At 43.7% G+C, this 12118-nt stretch overlaps 1 protein-coding gene across 1 annotated transcript in view; it reads right to left on the bottom strand.

Annotated features, from left to right (window-relative positions):
- Window positions 1-11746, bottom strand: part of SLC38A4 (solute carrier family 38 member 4) — a 67462-nt gene extending 55716 nt beyond the window's left edge. Inside the window, exon 1 of the mRNA XM_039243086.1 lies at window positions 11665-11746. The gene's annotated coding sequence lies outside the window, so the exon portion shown is untranslated. The remainder of the gene's footprint in view (window positions 1-11664) is intronic.
- Between the last annotated feature and the right edge of the window lie 372 nt (window positions 11747-12118).

The raw sequence follows: 12118 nt of genomic DNA, 5'->3' as shown, positions 1-12118 counted from the left end.
ACTTGTGCTCTCTTGTGCGCGCTCTCTCTCTCTCCCCCCCATCTCTCTCTCTCAAATAAACATTTTAAAAGAGAGAGAGAGAAAGCAGCAATTTTATGAGGGTTAGATTTAAAGAAGGCAGACTATTAAAACTTGAGGATGACATTTTAAAAGTCTTGGAAATCAACAAAATTCAGAATATGGGAAATCTTATAGGACAAATGACTGGTCTCATCATCCAATAAATTGTAAGTGAGGAAAAAAAGATGAGGTTTGGCTGAACTTGTCTGTCTCTTAAACCTCTTTTAATCCATATCAACTAAAGAGTATATGAACCTCACTTCAATTCTGATTCAAACAAACTAGGGGTAAAGTAGAGATAATCAGACATATTTGAACACTGCCTGGATATTTGATAATATAAAGACTTATCTTTGTGGGATACATATTGAATCATGTATGGTTCAAATTATTTGACAACTTGGATTTTCTTGGAAATAATGTGGTAATGGTTGTGGTGAGGGTAGCAGGGGGCAAAGATATGGGTATGGATGAAATATTACACACAAGTATTAATAACTGTTGAAGTTTTGCAAAGATGGAGTATCACTGTACTACATTCTACTTTGGAATATATCAAAAACCACATTAAAAAAGGTTTAAGTTTCCTAGTTGAGAACTTTTCTGTATGTTTTTCGTGGTATTTCTCCTAAAAGGTTGAAAGCAAAAGGAACTATAAATTCCTTCAATTAACCAGAAATTTCTATTACCTAGCATTTTTGAGTTTTGACATTATCAATGAAGTCAACAAAAGATTAAATCATGTTGAATAAAATTCTAATTTTAAAATGGATCTTGCTGTATTCTAATTTCTCTGAAAATTGACAATCCATGATCGGTATAATTTCTTCTTAACTGGAACACTGCATTCTCTAGTTATATAACCGAGTTTTTCTATATCCTTAGCTAAACAAATGAAACTTGTTTTTATGTTTATTTCTTTTGAGAGAGAACAGTGGAAGAGGGGCAGAGAGAGAAAGGGAAAGAGAATCCCCATGGGGGGCTTGATCCCACAAACTATGAGATCATGCCCTAGCTAAAATCAAGAGTTGGATACTCAACTGGTTGAGCTACACAGGCACCCTAACAAATGAGACTTTTGGGCAGAATTCTTCTCCTCTATGCCTGTGAAATTTATAAATAGCCGTGTGTACATGAGCATCAACAATTTTTTGTGGACACCCCCTCGGGGTTGGGGGTGTTATTTGAAGTAGTGTAGTACACATGAGTTCTAATCACTTCGCAAAAAGTAGTATTTAAAGTATGGCCCCAAGAACAAAATAAAATCAGAATCTATATGTGACTGCCTACCTCATCCCACACTAATCTATGTTGCTATTTATGTAAAGTATCCCTATTCTGTTTGTAATCGCATGCTATGGTCTGAACACATCATTTTTAGATCTGTAATTCAAAACACAAAAAGGGTTTGTTTAGAAACCAGTGTAAATAAGAGCACACTAAGATTATGCCCTTGATTGGATTGAACCTATGTTCCAGTGAAATATCAACCAAATTTGTAAGGGAATATCAGGAAAACTACTAATTTGGCATTATGCAGATCAAACAACCAGTTAATTCGTTGAACTTTTCACTTTTCTACGGCTGCAGATTGTATTTGTAATAGCTTCAAGGGCAGATAACTCATTGTGAGACTATTTTAATTACTCTTTGAAGCCAACATCTAGTATTTGTTTCTTTCTTCATAGAAATTTACTCATCATTTGATTACTTCTTACCAAAAATAAAATCTGTGCCAAGCCACACATATTTCTGTTAGATCTAAGAAGGAAAGAATCTTTCTGCTTCACTCTGAGTCCCAGATTGGTGGGTGAAGATTAGAGACCACCTTCCTTGATAGGCATAGAGGAACCCTGTCCCTTCCTATGACCGCAGGTAGGGTTGAGAGGCAGAGAAGCCTGAACTATCAAGTTTTCTAGTCTGCATCCTCCACTCAGACCATAGGCCTGTTAATTCTGTAAAGTCTGAAATCTCATTAAGTTATCATTAGTAATCATATTCATGACAGCCAGCCCTGTGCTAAGCATGTTGCAGATATCAAATCAGTAATACCCTTACCTCTGAGGTAGGTAGTATTATTATCCCCATTTTACAAGTAAGGCAACTGATGCTCAAGAAGACTGAGTAATTTACCCAAAGACCAACTCTGGTGAACAGGTGACTGAGCCAGGACTCAACCGCCCCCCATTCCCACGCCCGACACGTCTGACTGCAGAGCCCAGCTGCTAACAACATTCCATCACCGCTGGGTACCTACTTTTTTGTTGGCCACTATTCATAACAGGATCCCTGTTGTCAAGACCTGGAGCTGAACTGGAGGGCGCAGCATGGGAGCTAGGGCAAATGGAACAGGTTTCATGGAGGAAGAATGGTATGACTCCAGAGAGAGGAGCGTGGCTCCAGGCAGGAGAAACGGGATCGGAAGTTTGGCCCCAGTACAACCAAGACAACTGGAGTCCACTTCAGCTCACATGGAACGTTTGTGTAGAGTCTGGCTGAGGTTGACCTTGACTGCCAGGTTAAGGAGTTTGAACTTTATGGAATTCTGGCATAAAGAATGGAAACCATTATATTTGGGGTCATTCTTTAAAGTGTGGCTACTGCTCTAGCATTAGAAAATTGTGTGAAAGTAATTGTACAGCTGTTTGGTTTTTGTCTACACCGATACATTGAGGCGTTTCTATTTTTCTTTCAGAAAAAGCTCTATTTTTTTCACTTTAAAGAAAAAGTTTAAGAAACAAACCCCTTCAGTTACCCCTGAAAAAACCCCAAAGTCTGTAATGCTGGGAACTGTAGCCTGTGTGTCTGCATTTTGCATCATGCCCTTGGAATGACTGTCGCCCTTAGTTAAATTGGTAAATAGCCTAATACAAGAGAGGTAAACAAAATTCTGTAGGCCTTGTGTTCAGTCTCCTGACTTACAGCAAAGGGTTCACTCCCTCAAGATTGCTAGGCTGCACTAGCGGCCCTACCACATGCTGCGGGAACTTAGGGTCCATATACAGGAGCTATATCCCAGAATAACAGCCTACAGAGTGATGTGAGGTATCTAACATTCACACAAAATAAAATAACTTACACAGACGGTACAAAGATTCTGTTCCACTTTGAAAAAGATTCAGGAAAGCAGATGTGCCTATAAAAGGAGTTATAAATTATTTTAGCGACGACAGTCCTATATGTTTGTGCTTTGGAACCAGCCTCCCCTACCTACCCTCCATCCTCTGGCAGAGTTTGGAATAAGGAATATGTTTCTGGTAATGGAAATCACTAAAATGATGACTTAGCGTGATGCCTTCAGTTAGACTTGGATCTAGCCAAAGGCTCTAGACTGTTATTTTGTGAATGGACAATATGTCTCTGAAAAGTGTGAAATTCTAAAAACACACAGGCATTTATACTTTCGGGCAGGGATACTTGGTTCCCTCCTCTGTTTAGGGAGGATTGGGTGGGGGGCAAGAACTTTAGGCACCAGCTAAAAGGGAGGGGTGTAAGCCTAACTCTTCTAAGTACTATTCAGAAGTGCTGCATTTCCTTGAACTAGTTACAGCCTTTGGAATCCAGGTTCCCAGTGCTTCTGGGTGTTCAGGTGAAGAAGCACATCCTTGTTTCAAAGCCTGATTTAGGGGGAGGTGTGCCTGGATGGCTCAGTTGGTTGAACATCCTGCTTCTGCTCAGGTCATGATCTCATGGTTAGTGGGTTCGAGCCCCGTGTTGGGCTCTGTGCTGACAGCTCAGAGCCTGGAGCCTGCTTTGGCTTCTGTGTCTACCTCTCTCTCTCTGCCCCTCTCCCACTTGTGCTCTGTTTCTCTCTCTCTCTCTCTCTCTCTCTCTCTCTCTCTCTCTCTCTCAAAAATAAAAGAAACATTAAAAATAAAAACACAAAAACACCTGACTTAAGTGAACTCCGGGAGATGCTCCCCCCACTGGAGGTGGTGGTGGTGGGGTGAATGGCCAGAATAGTATAATGCTGATAGTCTCAGGACCCTTGATAGATGCCCTGGGACTAATGATGCTAATTTGACTCTCAGTGACCCTTGTCAAAGTGGAGAGCCACTCAGTAGTTTCCAGCCATGTCCCCTGAGTTATCAGCTAGGTTACTGAGCACAGATTAGCAGGGGAATCCATACTACAGAGGCATTTTTAAAATTAGCTCCAAGAAATCTGAGTTATCCTATCTAACGATGAAGTCACAGAACAGACAATCCTATTGGTGTAGAAATCTTCAAAAGTGCGAGGTTTTATATCTTCTTGTCTAAACTCATAGGTTTTTTTTTTTTTCTTCCATATTCCTTTTCTCCTTTCCAGTGGGCCAGGGGTCCCTGTTTTAAATAAAAGTGTAGTTTATACATCCTTTTGCCCTGTCACACACACATCATTTTGAAGTTAAAAACTTACTCAAATTTTGTCCTCACACTTTACCTAACTACCCTTAGTATCTCTTTAATCCAACTGAAGTTCTGGACAAGTCTGTCAATTCTAGATAACACACCCCTAAGTATGGTGAGGCAGCTGGAATACTACTTAGCCATAAAAAGGACCCAACTATTCATACAGCAGCTTGAATGGATCTCCGGAATGTTATGCTGCATGAAAAAAAAAATCCACTGCAAAAAGATCACATATCATATGATTCTGCTTCTGTAATGTTCTCAAAACAATTAAAATATGGAGACGGGAAACCTCTCCTTGTCAGGGGAAGGAAGAAGCAGGTAAGTGTGGCTATCCAGGACTCACACAGGAAGATCTTCCAGGTGATGGAAGCTCTAGGTCTGGGTTGTGGCAGTGGCTGCACAAAACTATCCATGTGAGAAAATGACGTGGAAACTATACCTATCGTACACACATACTGTATCAACATTGATTTCCTGGTTTTGATCTTGCATGAAAGCTGTCGGATGTAACCATTGGAGGAAACTGGGTCAAAGGTGTGTGAGGTCTCTCTGTTACCTTGACAGCTTCCTGTGACTCTACATTTAAACTTTTTATTTTGAAGTTTTAATTTAAGTTCCCCAACAGCATGGACTTCTCTATACAGCAAGTATAACGACATAGAGCATAGTGACACATGCCAAAACAGTGCCAGATTTTTTTTTAAGTGTGCTGTTTCTAAAGAATTGCTTCAAAAACCAAAAAAGGAGTAATACAGTGACAAAATGTGTTCTCGGGACTGTAATAAAATCTCTCCACTTATGTCGTGCTGTGAACCATATGATTGCTTTTCAGGCATTCACAAAGCAAGGTTGGAAACACGAATGCTTTCAGTTAGACCACTTTCACAATCAAGATCAGTTTGATCATACAGTTTATAAGAACATTCTGCATCTATGTACCACATTCCTTCCATTTGGCGAAATTCCAGAAAATAAGACCATAGCATGGGTAGCCCCACGTCGCATGCAAGAAAACTTTCTTAAACAGAAAGGGCTGCCTTCCCTCTCCCCTCCTTTTTTAGTTTTTTTTTTTTTTTCTACTTCTCTTTCCAAGTCCATCTCCCTCACTCGCCTGGTTTCTCTAGCGAAGTCGCAGCAAAGCAGGCAAACTCTCGAGCCGCGCCTGTCCTCCTCCCTGGCGCCGCGACGCAGCTCATGCTCCCAGCACGCAAACGGGCGGTGGCTGAGCAAGACCAGTGTCGCCCATGAGCCACCGGCCACTGTCAGAGATGCTCCACGCACCGAGTACCAACACTGCAGACACAGAGACGGCCTGACCAGCTGATGGCCAAAGTTGCCTCTTGGGGGGATTACATCTTTTTTTTTTCTTTTTTTTTTTCCCTTAACATTTTTATAGTACCATGAGTGTACCCAGTGGTATAAAATTATGCCAAAACAAAGAGCAAAGTCCTTGTCCTGAAAAGTATGCAGTGTGAAAAGCGCACGAATGACGCAAGGCAAAATGACAGGACAAACACAGGGTGGGTGAGGAGGAAAAGTCACCCTGAAACAGAGGGTAGAATCGAAATGATTTTCAATGGACCAAAAAAAAAAAAAAAAGGAAAAGCCAAGTCAGGGCCCCAATTCCTAATAGCAGAGAAATTGAAAAACTAGTTTCTTTTAGCTGCTTAACAAACACTCCTAAATCTCACCATGTGTAATATATGATTCTTTATGAAGTAGGAAACATTTCCTTCATTTTATAGATGAAGAGAATGAAGCAGTGAGGTTAAGTAACCACCTCTATCTGGGCCATGCAGGTAGAAAGCGGGAGAGCCAAACTGGAAGCCAGTACATGCAGATGATAGAGCCAGGATCTCAATCCAGGAAGCCCAACTGTATGATGGAGCAGGGGTTCCTATCCACATGCCCTGATTCGCTGCCTGCATGCTTAATGGTGTCAGTAATGCACAGTGAATAATTTATTTTAAAAAGATTTACATTGACTGTCAGTAAGACACAAATTCACTTTGCAAAAGCCTTTAATATTGCAGTGAAAACATGCTTGGTTAAAGAATAAATACTGTTTTGGGGCGCCTGGGTGGCTCAGTCAGTTAAGCGGCTGACTTTAGCTCAGGTCATGATCTCACAGTTCCTGAGTTCAAACCCCACTTCAGGTTCTGTGTCTCCCTCTTTCTGCCCCTCCCCTGCTCATGCTTTGTCTCTCTCTGTCTCTCAAAACTGAATAAACATTAAATTTTTTATTTATGTTATTAAATTTATTAAATAAAATAATGTTTTTATTTAATAAAGAATTAAATACTGTTTTTAAAAAAACAGGTTTTCCTTCCTTCAGCAGACATGCATGAGTGTTTGTGCCAGGCACTGTGTGAGGCACCATAGAGACAAAAATGAGAGAAAACAATAGAATTGGAGATGGTGTTCATTTTAATGATAGATACACCTGAGATTTATCAGGAGAAATAGAGGCAAATAGCCAACAGGAAATAAGGGAACATCTCAATCTTATTATGCAGGGGATGACATTATTCTAGGCTCGACTGTCCTGTGTATTTATCCTTTTTTTCATTTCCTCTCTTCTGTTGTCTTCATTTTAATTATGACAGAGGAAAACACATGGTCAAAGAACATTTAGTATAGACATTTGTTAGCATTTCAAGTAAGGCTTTGGGTGGCAGAATAAATAACATTAACAATAATAGTGATCCCATATTTAGTGCTCACTGTGAGTCAGGCATTAGTCTAAGCATTTTACATGTATTAACTCATTTAATCCTCATAACGATCCCATGAGGTAGGTGCTATTACCTACCTCATTTTGTTGCTGAAGAGACTGAAGCTCAAAAAGATTAAAAAATTTACCCAGGGATATAATGCTAAAAAGTGGAGGATTTAATCAGTGTATTAACTGAAATAGGATTTGGATTGTTTATAGATTTCATTTACCTTTTGAATTCCCTTCCAAAGAACAGTTTGAGTAACAGTATTTTACAAGTGTGGAAATGGTGAAAGAGGCAGGCAGACCTATGAGCCTGGGATAAGAAACTGGCATAAAAGATCCCTAAAGAAACAGGAGACAGTGGGAGTTAAGTTCTCCAAGTCTGTTATCAAGAGCCAGAATCCTAACTGGTATAAACGTCTACCTTGGAGCAAGGAGGTTGATATCATTACTGTCACTCTATTCTCTATCTCACTTTGTTGTTGGTTTTTTTTTTTTAAATACATTTTTCCTTCCAGACTCTTCTGCAACACAGTAAAATAAAACCACTAAAAACTAAAATAAGGAGAGAAATCCTTCCCAGCTACCCCCTCCCCATCAGAAGAACTCAGAAAAACATTTGTTTTGGAAATCGCTTCTGTGATTGTATAAATTGCATCTTTGTTAAAACGGAATATTCCCTTGAGAACCAGAAAAACAACTGATTTTCCCATACAGAGGATGATAAAGTCTGGTCTTTCTGCTTGAGTGAAGTGTTTAAAACTAACATTACAAGGAGTCTAAAAAATTATAGTTCTCTATTATATGATCATCACTGAATGATAAAATAACAAAATGTGTTGCCAACTCCTGTATTCGGTCCTTTTGTTCCTTATTAGTTCACTTCTGAAATGCAAGGGCAGGACAGATCTTTGGGACCCCTGCAGACAGGAGTGAGGACCTCACAGGACACCCCTCCTTACACGGCCTTGGCTAAAAGTCGGGCTCTTGGAAATTCTCTTCACCTTTCTTTCTCTCTCCCCTACTCCCTCCCCCTTACCCTTCCTACAAGATGTCCCCAGCAGCAAGCAAGATGACTTAAGGTGATACAGGAGGCACATAAAAAAAAAAAAAAACCAAGCGTACTTTTTTGATATATGTCAAAAATATATAAAAGTAGTATATATATAAGCCCCATTATACCTTTGATTTTTTTTTTTTTGTATAGAAGTCATTGCTTTGGATAGTAAAAATTAAAAAAAAAAAGGGGGGGGGCTTTATTTAAAAATAGTTAGAAAATATCCTAGTAAGTCAGTACTAGGATAAGGATAAGGGGGAAGAAAAAGGCATAGCTGCCTGAAAAACACTGAGGAAATAAACAAGGACAATGACATGAAAGAAGAAAAACATTTAACACAGAAGTCCACAGCAGCTATATTTATTATGCTTGTCCTCAGCATTTGGTAAACTGACAAGTAACCATAGGTATACTATGCATTTTTCAAATGTCACTTATTGAAAAAAATCTAGGGGCGCCTGGGTGGCTCAGTCGGTTAAGTGTCCAACTTCCGCTCACATCATGATCTCACGGTTTGTGGCTTTGAGCCCCATGTCAGGCTCTGTGCTGACAGCTCAGAGCCTGGAGCCTGCTTCGGATACTGTGTCTCCCTCTCTCTCTGACCCTCTCCTGCGCGCTCTCTCTCTCTCTTTTTGTCTCAGAAATAAATAAAACATTAAAAAATTAAAAAAAAGAAAAAATCTAGTTCTGGGCCTGCAAAGATTCAGTCTATAGGTATATCATCATGTCTTGGCTTTCTTTGCGTTGGATTAGTCTGTAACAGACAAAAAGTCAGCTTGGGGGTCCCTGAAAGTCACCTGTCCAGTTCCGCCCCTGATAAAAGTACAAAGTGAAAGAGAATTGTTCATTTAGATTTAAGAACAATTCATTGCCCAAATAGGATTTCCAAAGAGGTTCTATGTTCCCCACACTGTATATGTCCCAATCTTGCTCTGTAAAATGAGGATAATAATAGAATCTATTTCATATGGTTGTTATGAGGATTTAACATAAAAGAAGCAATAACATAACATAAATAGAATAACAGATAGATCTGTTAAGCCATTGTCATCATTGATCCAGTACAGACTAGCTTCCTTGGAGCACCTTGCATTACATACTCCTCTATCCCTGCAGCCTTGACAATTATTTACCCCCTTACACCAGTCTCCCTGCTTTTTAGTGTTTTGTGATAGAATCAACCCAAGAAAAGCCTTCTGTCTGTGAACACCTGACATTCAATAATTGGGCAAAGTTCACAAAGTCTCTTCAGTTTCTGTCCTTACAAACTTCTACCCAGGCCATGGATTTTTCTGAGCATTCACGTGTTAGCATTTGAGAAGCTATATTACACAAGTGCACGCGCGCATACACACACACACTCGTGTTCCAAGTGAGAGAGTCCATCAATCTCAGTGACCCCTTAGGGACTTGTTTGCAGTGGGGCTTATTCCCCGGCCCCCACCTCTCCCCAAAATTAAGGTCTATAAAAGGTTACAACCAAAGCTGAGCCAAAGCCAAAGTAGAGCCCTGGCTACCAGGCCCTGGAAATTGTGATCTAGGTGTAGCGTGTTCTTTTTACAACATAAGACAGTTCAGTCATAATGACTGTGTGCGCTGCCTGGAAGCAAATAAATAAATACGAGTATAAGAAATCAGTAATCTGGGAAACAGGCCAACTCTCCCTCCTTCCCCCAGGGATGAGAAGCACCACCGCTCCCAAATGTGTAACAAAGAAAGCCTGGGGCGGGGGGGGGGGGGGGGGGGGGGGGGGGGGGGGGGGGGGGCGCGGACGCGGAGTTAGGAGTCGGAGGAGCACCTGGTGAGGCGGGGACGCCCTGGGTGGCCAGGGTTTGCTTACACCTCCAGGGCCGCAGTTTCCCCTTTGCCACTTTCCTCAGGATCTAAGACGCCCTGGAGACAGGGAAAGATGCACTTTTGCACTGAGAAGTTGACATCAAGAGACGCTCCGTCCTCCGGTGAAACCAGGACCAGGGATCTAAACACTCTGCTTAGAACTGAGGCTCGGGATCTCCAGGTCCTTGCCAAGTCTCAAGGTCCCAACTACTGCCTCGTCACTACCCGGTACACGCCCTGGCATAACAGCCACCAAGCCTCCCAGGCTGGGCTTCCCGGTTTAATTTATCGCTTTCCTCTACCCAAGCCAGCAGGCCGGTGCGCATCTCCTGAGCTGTCCCGGCGCACACAGCACAGGCGGGGCATTCTCCCTACCTCTCCCTGCAGGATCACTAAAAGAAGCCGGGGGCCCGCGGGGCGCACTCTGTGCCTCGGCACCTCCACCCCTGCCAGCGGCCAGGGCGCAGCGCCCACCGGTGCAACCGCCTGCGAAAAGCCACTCCCCGTGCCATTCCCAGCGCACGGCGAGCTCGTCCCCGCGCTCTCCTCTCTCCTCTCTCGGACTCGGGAGGCCCCCAGCTCGTCCCTAGGCGCTCTCTGTGTCTGCGTTCCCTTCCCTCCTCTCTTCATTCATTCTCTTATCTCCATTTTTCCTCTAAGCCTCACGCTCTCCTGGCTCTGGCTTCTGGTATCTTCCCGGCTTCACCCCTCTCTCCGATGTCCCCTCTACGATCCCACTCGCCTTTCCCGCTCCGCGTTTCTGCACCTCTCCTCCCTTCTCTCCAGTGCGCCCCAGGCTGCCCGGGCCCACGGCGCCGGTCGCCTCCCTCGGAACTTCGGACTCCGTGTTCGAACCCGCCGCCGCCCCACAGTCAGGGCCCCAAGACCCAGCCCGACCCTCGCCTTCCTCCTCCCTCAAGGAGACTGTCTCGGGACTCCCCCCGGGGCCACAGCCCCCCACCAGGGGAACCGTGCCGGCCTGGCCCGCGCAGCGCAGCTGTCAGGGACAACGGGTCTATTTTAGGTCCAGCACCCAGTGTCCCCGCCCTGAGGACACGGGCCCCGGCCCCGCGACTTGGGTAGCACTTGCCAGCACTGATCGCAAGCCGACTGGATCGAGGCTGGCGGCGCGGCCACCACTGTGGAAGGCGGTCCCAGGACACCCAACTGGAAACCCCAGGGCCTAGGGGATCGGGGGGCGGGGGCACCCTAAGCCCCAGCCACCTCCTCCCGCCTCCTGGGAATGGGCTACCTTGGTATAGCCACCTCTTTTGCAAAGGTAGCCACAAAGGAGCCTTCCCAGCCAGTTCCCTTTACCTCTGTATGCCCTGGTTTACTTAATTTCTAGTCAATCGGTCATTAGCCACCCAAAGCGCGACCCTTTGGAAAATCTGGTTAGAATTAGGGTCAATCAACAAACAAGTTACGAAGAGCCGCAATACCTAACCTAAGTCCCAGAAGGTTGAGGGAACGGACTGTACACATGTGCGTTCCCTGTGCACGGAATCACACAATCACCAATGCCGGCTGGGATCCTGCCACAAGTTCGCACACCGACAAGTCCCTAAGCCTAGCAGAAAATGGAAAGTATCGCTCACCTGCGTCTTTTTCTACTTCTGCCGATCCGGGGGAAGTATCGGAAAAGGGTGGATTGAGAGACCCTCCTTTCTTTTCTTTTCGCCTTTCTAAAGAGTGGAAATTTCCATCATGTGATAGGGGGCAGCATCCCCAGTGTCGCGTTTCCTGAGGACCCTCCCTTCCAGCTGAGCCGCCAATCGTCAGGCGGCAACCTGAGATGTAAACAGAAGCATCCTCCCAGGTGGGCTGAGTTGTCCAGCTGTCCAGCAAGAGTGAAGCCTGGGAGCTGCCAGCACCTGCTCCCTCCTTTCTGGGTCCCGACAACCGGGAAGATCTTGGTGTGAGTTCGGGTTTTCCTTGTTGTTGTTGTTTGGTTGTTTATTGTTTTGTGAGGAAGTCTCAAGAGTCAAGGTTGCACTTGTTGAATCTGCCCTATATGCAGAAATACCTGTTGATCTTCCCTGTAAAGTCAGT

This window comes from Hyaena hyaena, unplaced genomic scaffold, assembly GCF_003009895.1.
Source record: "Hyaena hyaena isolate Hyena2069 unplaced genomic scaffold, ASM300989v1 scaffold_221, whole genome shotgun sequence".
Classification (NCBI taxonomy): Eukaryota; Metazoa; Chordata; class Mammalia; order Carnivora; family Hyaenidae; genus Hyaena; species Hyaena hyaena.
This window is presented reverse-complemented; position numbering and strand designations above follow the sequence as displayed.